A 12059-nucleotide genomic window follows, 5' to 3' on the forward strand; every position below is an offset into this window, starting at 1 on the left:
AGAGTCAATACTAGGGTGCTTTGAGGAATCATCTATTTGATAAGTTAAATAAATCCAAAGAAACCAATGAGCTCCAAGAGGGAGAGCATAGAAAGATAATAGGACATGCAGGATATAATCTGAAGAATAAAAATGTTAAAGGATGTCCATGTGGTCTGGACAATGAACCAAATTAGAAGATTGGAAAAGAATAGAGAGATAGGCTGGAGAACTCCTGAGAGTACTATCCCAAAAGCCTAGAGTTATTAGGAAAAGGATAGATGTTTGTCTTTAAACAAAAACTTTCACTAGATTCTACCACTTTCTCAAGCTATTAATTCGTATTTCTATTTTTGTCTTCACCCAAATTTTTAGAAAGAATTGTTTATGTTATTTATAATTGTTTATAATGTCTCTCCTACTGTCTCAAAATTTTAAAACCTGGTCTGGGGCAATTCGATGGCAAAGTGGGCAAAGCACTTGTCTTGAAAGTAGGAGGACCTGAATTCAAATTTAGCTCAGACACTTAATACTTACTAACTGTGTAACCTAAGCAAGTCACTTAATCCCATTTGCCTTGAGAGGGAAAATCTGACTTGCTAATTTCTACTCTGGAGGGAAAAGGCTTTTTATAAAGTTCAAACAATTTAATTGTCAAATTTGCTGGTCCTTTTTTTTTTTTTTTTTTTTTTTCAGTTCTGGTCTGTTTTTGAGCTATGTTGCATTTGCATTCCCCCTCTCCATCTTCTGGTTCTTTTTTGTCCCTTTCTATTTTTTAAACAAGTCTTTAAAAATGAAAGAATTGATTTCATTAACCATTTTCCCCCATAATGTAACTTTACCTTTTTGTGCTCCTCTTATTTGAGCTGTTTAGGGCTGGAAGTTTTCAGAACGAAAAAAGATTTATTTGAGAAAGGAAATGGAATGCTTGAGATGGATGAAAAGAGAGTAGGAAACTACAGGAGGAATTGATAGAGTTCATAACTCTGTAATACCACTACTTTGGCTTTAAGAAGAGGTAGATTTGAAGTGAACTAATCATTGCTAACTATTGTTGTGTCACAGTTCCCTTTTATTGTCCTGCCTCAGTTTTCCTAACTGTACTGCCTCAGTTTCCCTAAATGGTCCTGCCTCAGTTTCCCTAAATTGTTCTGCCTCAGTTCCTTGAATTGTTCTTCCTCAATTCCCCTGGTTGAAACCCCACTTTCCTGACCATTAGGTCTGAGATAATTAGGGCTGTGGAGATCTGGCCATTCTGACATTCCAAAAGATAAGACTGCAGATGTCCTATCTCATATACCTAATTGGTAGCCTCTATCACTAAGCTTCCAGACTTCCTGACTCTAGTTGGACACCTCCTTTACTCCCAGTTTATCAGAATTTATGGTCCCACCCCCATTCCCCACCCCCATCAGAACTGGATTAATGGTCCCTTTCTGGAAATTCCCAGTCACCAGAGTTTGGACTCCACCCCTCTGCCTTTGTCTACCTGATCTTGGAGCTATATATATATATATATATATATATATATATATATATATATATATATATATCATTGGAAACTCACATTCCTGGCTGGATTCTTTGAGATGAGAGTCCAATTCAGCCTTAGGGACAACATGGATCCTATTTTGGCCCCAGACAATCTCTGCCTCTCAAATAAAATATTAAAAACTCTCTAATCTCTATCTTGACTCAGTTTCTCTGGCATCACACTATCTCTTTTTAGATAACTAATACAATGATTTTTTCCATGCATCCTTCTGTCCTAGAGGGCTTATTTTAAGTACAAAACTTTCTATTTCCACTTCCTAGCTTCCTTCAAGATTCATCCTTATCCCCCTTAACCTAAGGGCCTTCTACCAGTTAATTTAATTTTTTTCACTTTATTCTGTATATTTTTATATATCTCTATCTATCTATCTACATCCTGTTTGTATACAGTTTGTATGTAGTATCCCCCATTAGGCTGTGAGCTCTTTGAGTAAAGAAACTATCTTTTGTCTTTTTTTTTTTTGTATCCCCAAAACTGAGCACAGTGCCTGGCTGGCATCAAAGTTTCTTAATAATTGTTTCCTGATTAACAGCTTAAGAGATATTTAAATTTTGTTTACACTTTTTTATTTATCTGAATGTAAATTTAGAGAAGGTTTGAGGGGTCAGTTCAGAGCTTTTGCAGGGTCAGTTACAAACTCGCATGGCAGAGGGTTACAGCCTGGGCAGCCTCTAATCAACACAGTGGGGGGCTCGGCCTGGGACAATAGAACTTCCCCAACAGGACTGTGCTTCCTGGGGCAGAGACACTTCTGGTCCCTGCAAATCCATTCACTGCTCAACTGCTAATACCCACAGCTCTAGGGCAAGATTTGGCTTGGGATAGTGAAACTCTCACTGCTCAGCGTCTAGCCCCAGGGCAGTCATTATCTCACACAGTGGGGCTTCTTTGCAGGGTACTTTCCCAGCTCTGCCCTGCAAGCCTGAGTTACCTCCAGATGGGGAACTCTTTCCCAGAGCACTCCAGTACCTCGCTGCTTTTTGCAGCTGGGTAGCAGGACAGCTACCCGTCCATACACTTTTCACTGCTCTGCAGAGGAAGCTGGTAACCTCCTGGCCTTGAAGGCAGACCCTACAGGCTTTAACAAAATGAGTAAGAAAATCAAAAGGACAATTGATAGTTTCTATTCAGAAAGAGAACAGCTTTTCAACCCTGAAGAAACTAATAGCAGACAGTCTCCAGACAATTGTTGGTCTCCAATACAAAAGGCTCTCCTAGAGGAGACTATTAAAAACCTTAAAAGAGAACCAGAAGAAAAATGGGAAAAGGAAAGAGAAGCTATGCAAGAGGCGTACATAAAAGACATATAACTCACTAAAAGAAAAATTTGATAAAGTGGAAAAAGAAAACAACTTCCTGAAATGTGAATTGGAAAAGGTAAAAAACTACCAAGAAGTGCAGGGAAACAGAATTTGTGAATTGGAGAAAGAAAATAACTCACTAAAAAAAAAAAATTAGTGAAATGGAAAATAATTCCATAGAGCAAAATGACTCATTTAAAAACTCAATTGGATTTATACAAAAAGAAGTAAAAAAAAGCTAATGAAGAAAATTGGTAAACCAAAGAAATAATTTTTTTACAAATTTTCTAGGTGTTGTTATAATTTATTTATTGCTTTTCTACTTCATAGTACTAAAGTTAAAAGTAACAAAAGACTATGCACATAAGCCACAAAAATATTAATGAATTAAGTATGGTTTTAATGTAGGAATACAGTGTATCCAGAAATTTGGTTTAAGAAGCTAATTAAAATTATAATCAATAAACCAACTATTTCAATGAACCTGACTATTGAATTGAACTTTTACAACAGTTACAAATTGTACTTACTAGTTATTTAATAAAAACAAGCAGCTATTAAGGAAAAAGAAAGAAAGAAAAAAAATATTAAAATCTTGTGGGGAGACATAGGAAAACCACATTACTATCTAATTGGTATATGGAGTAGGAAATTTGAATACCATATTGCCTAATTAAAGACAACCAAAAATGAAATATGGAATGGAATCTGGAACACAAAAGTATATCAGAAATTCTTGTTACTTTTAATCAACAATTGAAAATGAAAGTCAGAAAGTTAAAGCAATACAAGAAGTCAAAGCAGTGCAAAGAACAAGAGAAACAATTCAACATTAATAAAAAAACTAAATTATAAAGAATTAAGAAGTAAAATTAGAGAATAAAATGAGAAAGTGGGAAAGGAGGGAAATAGGAAGGGAGTGGAGAGGGACAAAGACAAAGAAAGACAGAGACAGAAAGAGGAGAAAGAGAGAGAGAGACAGAGAGACAGAAAGACAGAGAGAGACAGAGAAGAAGGAGGAGGAGGAGGAAGAGGAGGAGAGCAACAAGATGAAGAACAAGAACAAGAACAAGAAGGAGGGGGAGGAAGCGGAGATAGAGGAGGACAAGGAAAAGAAGGAGGAGGAGGAAGAAGAGGACAAGGAAAATGAGGAAGAGGAACAGGAGGAAGAGGAAGAGGAGGAGAAGGAAGATGAAGAGGAGGAGGAAGATGTAGTTGAAAGAAAAAAACAAACATTTCTCATCATTTTGCTGTCAAAATAAGTCTAACACAATTAAAGCACAAATTGGGTCAAAAACAAAACAGAAAGCATACATACCAGTGACATAAATGAATTATAGAATAGTTACATCAAGGGAAGCAGTTTAAACTCTCCTACTGTGAAAAACTAGAAAACAGTAAATCCTGATAAGAGCCATAGTTATTTGCTTAAGGTTTGGCAGTAGTACAAAGCATTTTAGCAAGTGCCTCTATGAAGCAAGTCTAAATTTTTTCTTAAAAGAAGGCAAAATTTAAAAAAAATTATAAAAATGAGAACACAAGCAACTCCTATACATAAGGCTCATTGTATGTTCATATAGGTTAGAGAAAGCATTTGATGAAAAAAATCTATAAACAGAACAATACATTGGCTGAGGGATGAAAAAAATAACATGTCCAAGTTCCATGGAAACAAAAAAAGGAACTCAATTATTGATTCAATTTTTTTTTAATATCTGAAAGGGCAATAGCATTTACACTTCCTTCACTGATTTTCACAGTCTTTTATTCAATTCCACATTCACAGCTGATACTAGTACTTTGTTGTTTAGTCATCTTCAGCCTTGCCCTATTCTTTGTGAGACCAGTTGGGGTTTTCTTGGTAAAGAGGGATTTGCCGCTTATTTCTCCAGCTCATTTTACAGTTAAGAAAACTAAGCCAAACAAGGTTAAGTGAATTGCCCACAGTCATACAGACTGGATTTGAACTCAGGAATATAGCTTCTAGAATCCAGGCCCAGCACTTTGAGCACTATGGTGTTATCAAGTGGCCCTAAGGCAAGTACTACAAACATACAGAATATTTCCAGACATGGTGAAAAGTATTTGATGTCCATGTGGAAAACTTATCTTTATTTAAAGCATACTATTAATGAAATAATATCAAAATTGATTAAAATAATACCTGGTATCTTGTAAGGAGAAAGTTTAATCTCATTGTGGTTCTTTCTAGCATTAAAGTCCTTGTCATTACTTTTGACCAGAACTAAGTTTAGCTTTCTTTCTTCTTAAAAATTATTTATTTAGTATTTTATTTTCCCTCAATTACATGGTAACATTCATTTTTAAAATTTTGTGTTCTGAATTCTCTCATGAGTATGGTTTTTAAGACAAAGAAGGAATCATACTTAATCTTCATATTAATTAACCTAGAGTCCATAGATGGTATCAAGTTATATGGTGCCAGTGAAAAGCACATTAAACAGCTACTTCATTTTGTGGAAACTCTCCAATGAAATAAAATGTTATTTGAACAATAAATATAACATTGTTCATATACACCAAAGAATGGAGATTGAAGATTTGAGCTTCAATCTAGAGATCAAATAGTCATTTTACATACTTTCAGATGGTTCACAGAACATTAAATGTACAAGATCAATAGTGGAATAATAATGTCTCAAACCAATTCCGTCTGAACCTCATAAAAATGTAATTATAACAACAGATAACAGTTATTGTTGTTCCTTGTGGCATTTATATAGTGCTGTAAATTTTAGAAAATGCCTTATATGCTTTAAAAAAATCACCCAAGAATTCTGGTAGCTGTTATTTAATCCCAGACTAATAGACTATACTCAGATTAATAGAGAATAAGTGATCTGCCAACATCATAAAGGTATTCATTCAATGCTGTGAATTGCCTTGCTTTCAAGAGCAGCACACTATCCTCAATGTTACACTTCCTCCTAGATTACTATGTGCAAAAATTATTTATTAATTATAAATGTATACCAGCAAAACACAGAAAGATGCATTTATGAAGTAGGGAACAACTCATGCTGGGAAAAAATATCAAATTTCATTTAACATCTGATCCCTGAAACATGCTAATGTTACATTTTTCTTTATCTTCCAAATTCATGGGAACAATTATAAAACTGATTTCAACAAATATCCCAAATATGATCATGAAAAAGGGGAAAATGTTCTGACTAATTTTAGTCTTTATATAATCAAGAAACTTCACAAAAACTGAATAAATGAATGGTTGAATAGTTCATAAAACAAGGCTAGCAAAAAATATTTAGGTAAACTTGAAGAGTACTATGTACAGAATCATGGAGGGCAGGTGTCTCAAAAGAAAATTATTTACTTAACATTACTTCTCTTTGATCCTTTCTCATCTTCATTTTGTTTCTGATAGCAGATGACCATGAATAAATTAAGATATGATAATTTGGTGACCTTTCCTTAGAATGTCAGGGAGATAATCTCTGTAATTTTGGCAAAAGCCTGCTCCCAAGGAGACCAATATTTATAACGTGTGTGTGAATGTGAGTGTGAATGAGACTATATGTGTCTGTAGACGCTTTCACATGTGTCATGGAATTATAGAATCTTAAAGTTAGAAAGGACTTCAGATATACTTCAGCATACACTTGACTAAGAATGTCTTCTAAAGTATTCTCATGAAATAGTCACTGAGCAAGTTTGAAGACCTCAAGTGTGATACACTCAAAGGTGTGCTGGTAAATGTTTAGCAACTCTCTAGGGAAAAAAACAATGTTAATACATCCCTGATACATTTTTAAAAATTTAAAATGGGTTAGTAACATTTTATCGCTTTCTTAAATCTAGAAATTCAACAGAACTATAAATCATCCTTGGTGTGCAATGTTTGCCAATTTCCAAGGTGAAAATGTACACATTGAAAATTAAACCAGTTCTTGTGAGCCAGTTAGAGCTAGCTCCAGCACAATGGAGAGAACCCATTACTCCCTGAGGCTGACCATTCCATTCTAGGAAAGCACTAATTGTTATAGAACTTTTCTTTGTGCTTTATCTCAATTTGCTTCTGCAAAATCGTTCCCTTCAGGAAAGATTTATAAGAGTCTTTGGGCTATAATTGCATAGGTTTCAAAGGTGTGAGCAGGTTTTGACATATCACTAGATCAAGCATTAAATCTTATATCTACTGAAGTACTGAAGTCTCATTGACAAATAATTTTCAATTTTTGTTGTAATTAGTTATGTAGTTAATTAGTTACAGCTGGCCTTTTATGATCCCATTTGGAGTTTTTGCCTGTTTGTCTCAGTAAACAGGCTTAAATGGTTTGCCTAGGGTCACAGAACCAGTAGTCACATAGTAGTATTTGAAGCCAAATATGAACTCAGGACTTCTTGACTATAAAGCTCGTACCCTATTCACTATGCCATCTAACCCAATTTTCAAATTACTAATTTCAAGTGAATTCTTTTTGCATACATGTATTTATCAGATCTTTAAAAACTTTTCATTTAAGCAAGAAAATGAAGTGGATACTATAATATTTTGAAATGACAGAGGCTATTTCTTTTTATAAATTCAACTTATATCTGATTTTCTAAATACAAAAAGCCTAAGGCACTATTGAAAACCAAGTCAACAGAACATAAACTCATAGAAGTCTTAATGAACTGTACCAAATATAACTCCAACAATAGACTGAATGTCATCTGAGTCTGGCTAAATATGGAGAGGATAATTACTTACCAAGAAAATGGCAACCATGTTCTGATATTTTGGAGAGGAGAGAGACACAATAGCTCATAAGATTGTATGTTAATGGAAGGACATAAATGATCACTGATCCTTCAAGTAATGAAAAAAGAATTATTACCTATGCCTTAAGATCGTTTGACTTTCTTTGTATACAATTTTAATAGAATAAAGAGGAAGTATTGAATAGAATGTTCCTATGGCATATTCTTAAGTTTCTTTACTTTATTTGCAATAGCTCTTTAAAGGTAGGAATTTGTTTTTGTCTTTGTATCCAGAGTCTAGCATTGTGCCTTTCAGATGGTAGGCATTCAGTAAATGCTTTCTTAGAAAAGTAAAAATAAAAATAATAATAATTTTTATATATCACTATAATTTATAAAATATTTTCCACATACTTTCACATTTAATAATAACACCATATGATGAATGCCACAGGTATTACTCTGATTTTAAAAACAAAAAACTAAAAGTTAAGTGATTTGCTTATACTTATGAGTGTGCTGTTTTTGTTCTTTTAATATATAAGGTGATTTTGAGGGATTGAACTTTTCTAAACATTTAATTATAATAGTACTTGAAATATGCCTTGGTGGGCAAAATTAATATCTATATAGAAATAACATATTAGTTTCCATTCAGTTATTTAAATATTTTGAAGAAAAGGCAGTCAATCCTTTTCTTTTCAAACTGCCAGTTTGAAACTCTATACTGGGAAATTGGTAGGATTATTTTTCCTCTCAAAGGAGTAAATATAGTAGTAAGAAGTTACAGAATGTTGATTACCATAAGAAAAAATGGTACTTCTTTAGAGTGTATAATCATATACAGTCTTTGAGTCTGGACTTCCTGTTGTGTTGAAATTTTCATATTCATCTTGGAATTATTCCAGGGCTCTGAATTTTAATAGTGTTCACAATGAATACGCTACAAGTATGAAAGAGACTTGATGGGATATAAAACCTTGTGATTGTGAATCAAGTAGCTGAATTGTTTAATTAAATCAAAGAGATACTGAATAAGAGGAAAATTGGCAGAGACAGAAAGAGAAGTCCTTCAAGCTTAAATTTCCTTTTCTCATATCCCTAGAATATATATTTAAGATAGAGACAGTGACCATTCAGTGAATCCACTCGCCTCACTAACTATATGATCCTTTGATACACTTCCCCCACTCCCAGAAAACATCTACACAATAACAAAGCAGGTGATTTGATGCTCTAAATAAATTCAATGTCCCCATCCCTTTTTAAGGAATTCAGAAAGAAAAGAAAAAAGAATCAAAAGAAGGGAGAGAAAGAAAGAAAAACAAAGGAAGACAAAAAGAGAAAGACAATCAGAAAGAGAGAAAGAAAAGGAGAGAGAGAGAGACAGGAAGACAGGCAGAAAGATAGGAAGGTAAGAAAGAAATATAAAAAGAAAGAAAGACTACATGTACAAAAAGATACCATTACAAAAATGCAAAGTGGTTTCTGTGGATAGTTCCGACCCCTAACAAAAAAACTAATGAAATAATAAAGTAAACCCTCATTCACTTTATCTTGTATTAAAGAGTTCTTACCTTGTTCAGAAAGAACTGGGAGATTTATCTCCTCTCCTGTTATTGCAGACCAAGGATATCAAATGCTTAACTGCATTGAATCTAACAGAGCAAAAGAAACAGGAACTTGAAAAACCAGCCTCTCTCCTTTCCATAATCTATTTACACACTACGCACACACACCCAGTGCCACAAAGTAATGTTTGTTTGTGGTGGACAGTGATCCTGGGAGCAAGCAGTTTCTCTAGAACTTTGTTTTCAAAAGGTGACTCAAAGGGAATGCTTCTGTACCTTAGCAGATCAAAGGTATATTTAGCTTTCTCCAACACACATTTGGAGAAATGTTAAATGAAATAATTACACAGGAAAGTGCTTCAGAGAGGTTTTTACCTTTTGCTGCTCCAACATTTCCAAAGCACTCCATTGTTGACCTTGGGGGAAAAATTCACGAATGTCTTTCTTGCCTTTTAGGAGGTAAAATACTCAGGCTGATGTGGAGTAAATGAGAAGTAAGATTTTTCTTACTCTCCTAAGCATGTTCTTGTGCCAGATTCCTATGCATTTCTAGAATTCACATGACCAAGTATTCAGTACAGTGAGGCAATTTATGCCATATGGTAATTTAGGAAAATTTAATATCAGAGAATGATTTATAAGCTGAGGTGTGGAAAGAGGTTGAAAGCATGCCCCAAGAAAATACCAAGTTTTTAGACATCATATTAATTGGTCCAAGTGACCAGGCCCTTTTAGGGTTCAGGAAAAGAGCTATGGAGCCATTCCCCCCAAGTAATATAGGATCAAATGATATTTCTTAAAAGAAATAATAGAAACTATCACAAGTCATGTGAAAAAAAATTTCCAAATCACAAATAAAGAAATATAAATTAAAACAAACTTCCATGTTGTACCTCACACCCATCAGATTGGCCAAAATGACTAAAAAAAGGAAAATGACAATTGTTAAAACAAGATAGGACAATAAGCACATTAAGGTACTGCTGGTGGAGCTATGAATTCATCTAGTCATTTTGGAAAGTTATTTGGCACTGTGCTCCCAAATTCACTAAACTATATATATTCTTTGATATAGCACCATTTTAAGGCCTACCTTTTCCATACCATTCCCTGAATTATTCAAAGAAAGAAGAAGGGGGATCATACATACAGAAACATTTACAATAGCTTTTTTTTTTAATAGCAAAGAACTGGAAACAGGGGAATGCTAACTAATCAGGTAATGGTTGAGCAAATTATGATACATGAATATAATAGAATATTATTGTACTATAAGAAATAGCTAACGGAACAGTGTTTAAAAAGTCTAGAAAGTTTCCTTTGCCTCTTTGTGGGATGTGGTTTCCCTCTTTTTATCCCTCCTTCCCACCTTATACTGCCATCATCCCTTTTCCATATCTACTTCCCTTTTTTATGTTATATCAGTACAATCAAATTATACATGTATTCTTTTTGTATATCCACAACAGAAATACAATTCTCAAGAGTTATTTTTACCATTTCTGCATCTCTTGAGTTCTATGGTTGGAGATCAAATTTTTTGTTTAGTTCTGGTTTTTTCTTCAGAAACAAATGGAATTCATTTGTTTCATTAAATGTCCATCTTCTTCCTGGAAGAAAATGCTCAGCTTAGCTGGGTAGTTTATTCTTGGCTGCATCCCAAGTTCTTGTGCCTTTCAGAATATCATATTCCAGGCCCTTTTTTCCTTTAATGTAGAGGCAGCCAGATCTTGGGTGATCCTTATTGTGGCACCTCGGTATTTAAATGTTTTTTTTTTGTTGTTGCTTGTAAAATTTTTTCCTTAATCTGATAGTTCTGAAATTTGGCCACAATATTCCTTGGGGTTTTTATTTTGGTTTTTTCAGAAGGTGTTAGAATTTTTTCAATCCTATTTTATCTTCTGATTCTATTACATCTGGGCATTTCTTTGATGATTTTTTGTAAATAGTATCTAGGCTCTTTTTTTCATCATAGTTTTTGGAAAGTCCAATAATCCTCAGATTATCTCTCCTAGATCTATTTTCCAAGTCTGTCATTTTTGCAAGTAGATAATTCATGGTTTCAGATCATGATGCAATAAAAACTATATTCAACAAAAAGTTAGGGGGAAATAGATCAAAAAGTAATTGGAAACTAAACAATCTCATCTTAAAGAATGATTGGGTGAAGGCAAATTATAGATACAATTAATAATTTCACTAGATAATGGATAGACATCAACCAAAATTTGGGGATGCAGCCAAAGAATAAAAATTTTATACCTTAGAGGTTACTTGAATAAAACAAGAAAGAAAAGATTAATAATTGGCTTGCAAATAAAAAGACCAAATTAAAAACCCCAATCAAATACTAAATTGGAAATTTAAAATTAAAAGGAGAAATTAAAAATTGAAAGTAAAAAAAACATTAACCAATTAATAAAACTAAGAGTTTTCTATGAAAAAAAGCCAAAAAATAGATAAGCTTTTAAAATCTGATTAGAAAAAGGAAAGAGGAAAATGAAATTAGTTCTTAAAATGAAAAGGAGAACTTTCCACCAATGAAAGGAAATTAGAGAAATAATAAGGGTTATTTTGCTAACTTTTATAATAAATTTATAACCTAAGTGAAATGGATGACTACCTCCAAAAATAAGACTTCCCAGATAAAGGGAGAAAGTAAATTGTTTGAATAGTCCCATTTCAGAAAAAGAAATAGAACAGGCAATTAAACAACTCCCAAGAAAAAATTTGGGAAGATGGTTTAATGTAATTTTACCAAAATTTAAAAACAATTGGCCCTAAACATATAAATTATTTGTAAAATAGGGAATGAAGGAGTCCTACCAAATTCCTTCTATGACACAGACATTAATACCTAAACCAGGTAGGCTGAAAACAGAGAAAGAAAATTAAGACTAATCTCCCAAAGAATATTGATGCTAAAAT

The 12059-nt window shown here is 33.5% G+C and overlaps 1 protein-coding gene across 3 annotated transcripts in view; it reads right to left on the reverse strand.

Moving 5' to 3' along the window:
* The window catches only part of SYTL5 (synaptotagmin like 5), a 205887-nt gene that overhangs the window by 125359 nt on the left and 68469 nt on the right, over window positions 1-12059 (reverse strand). For 2 of the 3 annotated variants that reach the window (XM_023498919.2, XM_031959434.1), the window contains exon 2: window positions 9138-9218. The exons of the other annotated variant lie outside the window; for it this stretch is intronic. The gene's annotated coding sequence lies outside the window, so the exon portion shown is untranslated. The remainder of the gene's footprint in view (window positions 1-9137; window positions 9219-12059) is intronic. 3 annotated transcript variants of the gene reach the window in all.

Source organism: Sarcophilus harrisii, chromosome 3 (genome assembly GCF_902635505.1).
Source record: "Sarcophilus harrisii chromosome 3, mSarHar1.11, whole genome shotgun sequence".
Taxonomy (NCBI): domain Eukaryota; kingdom Metazoa; phylum Chordata; class Mammalia; order Dasyuromorphia; family Dasyuridae; genus Sarcophilus; species Sarcophilus harrisii.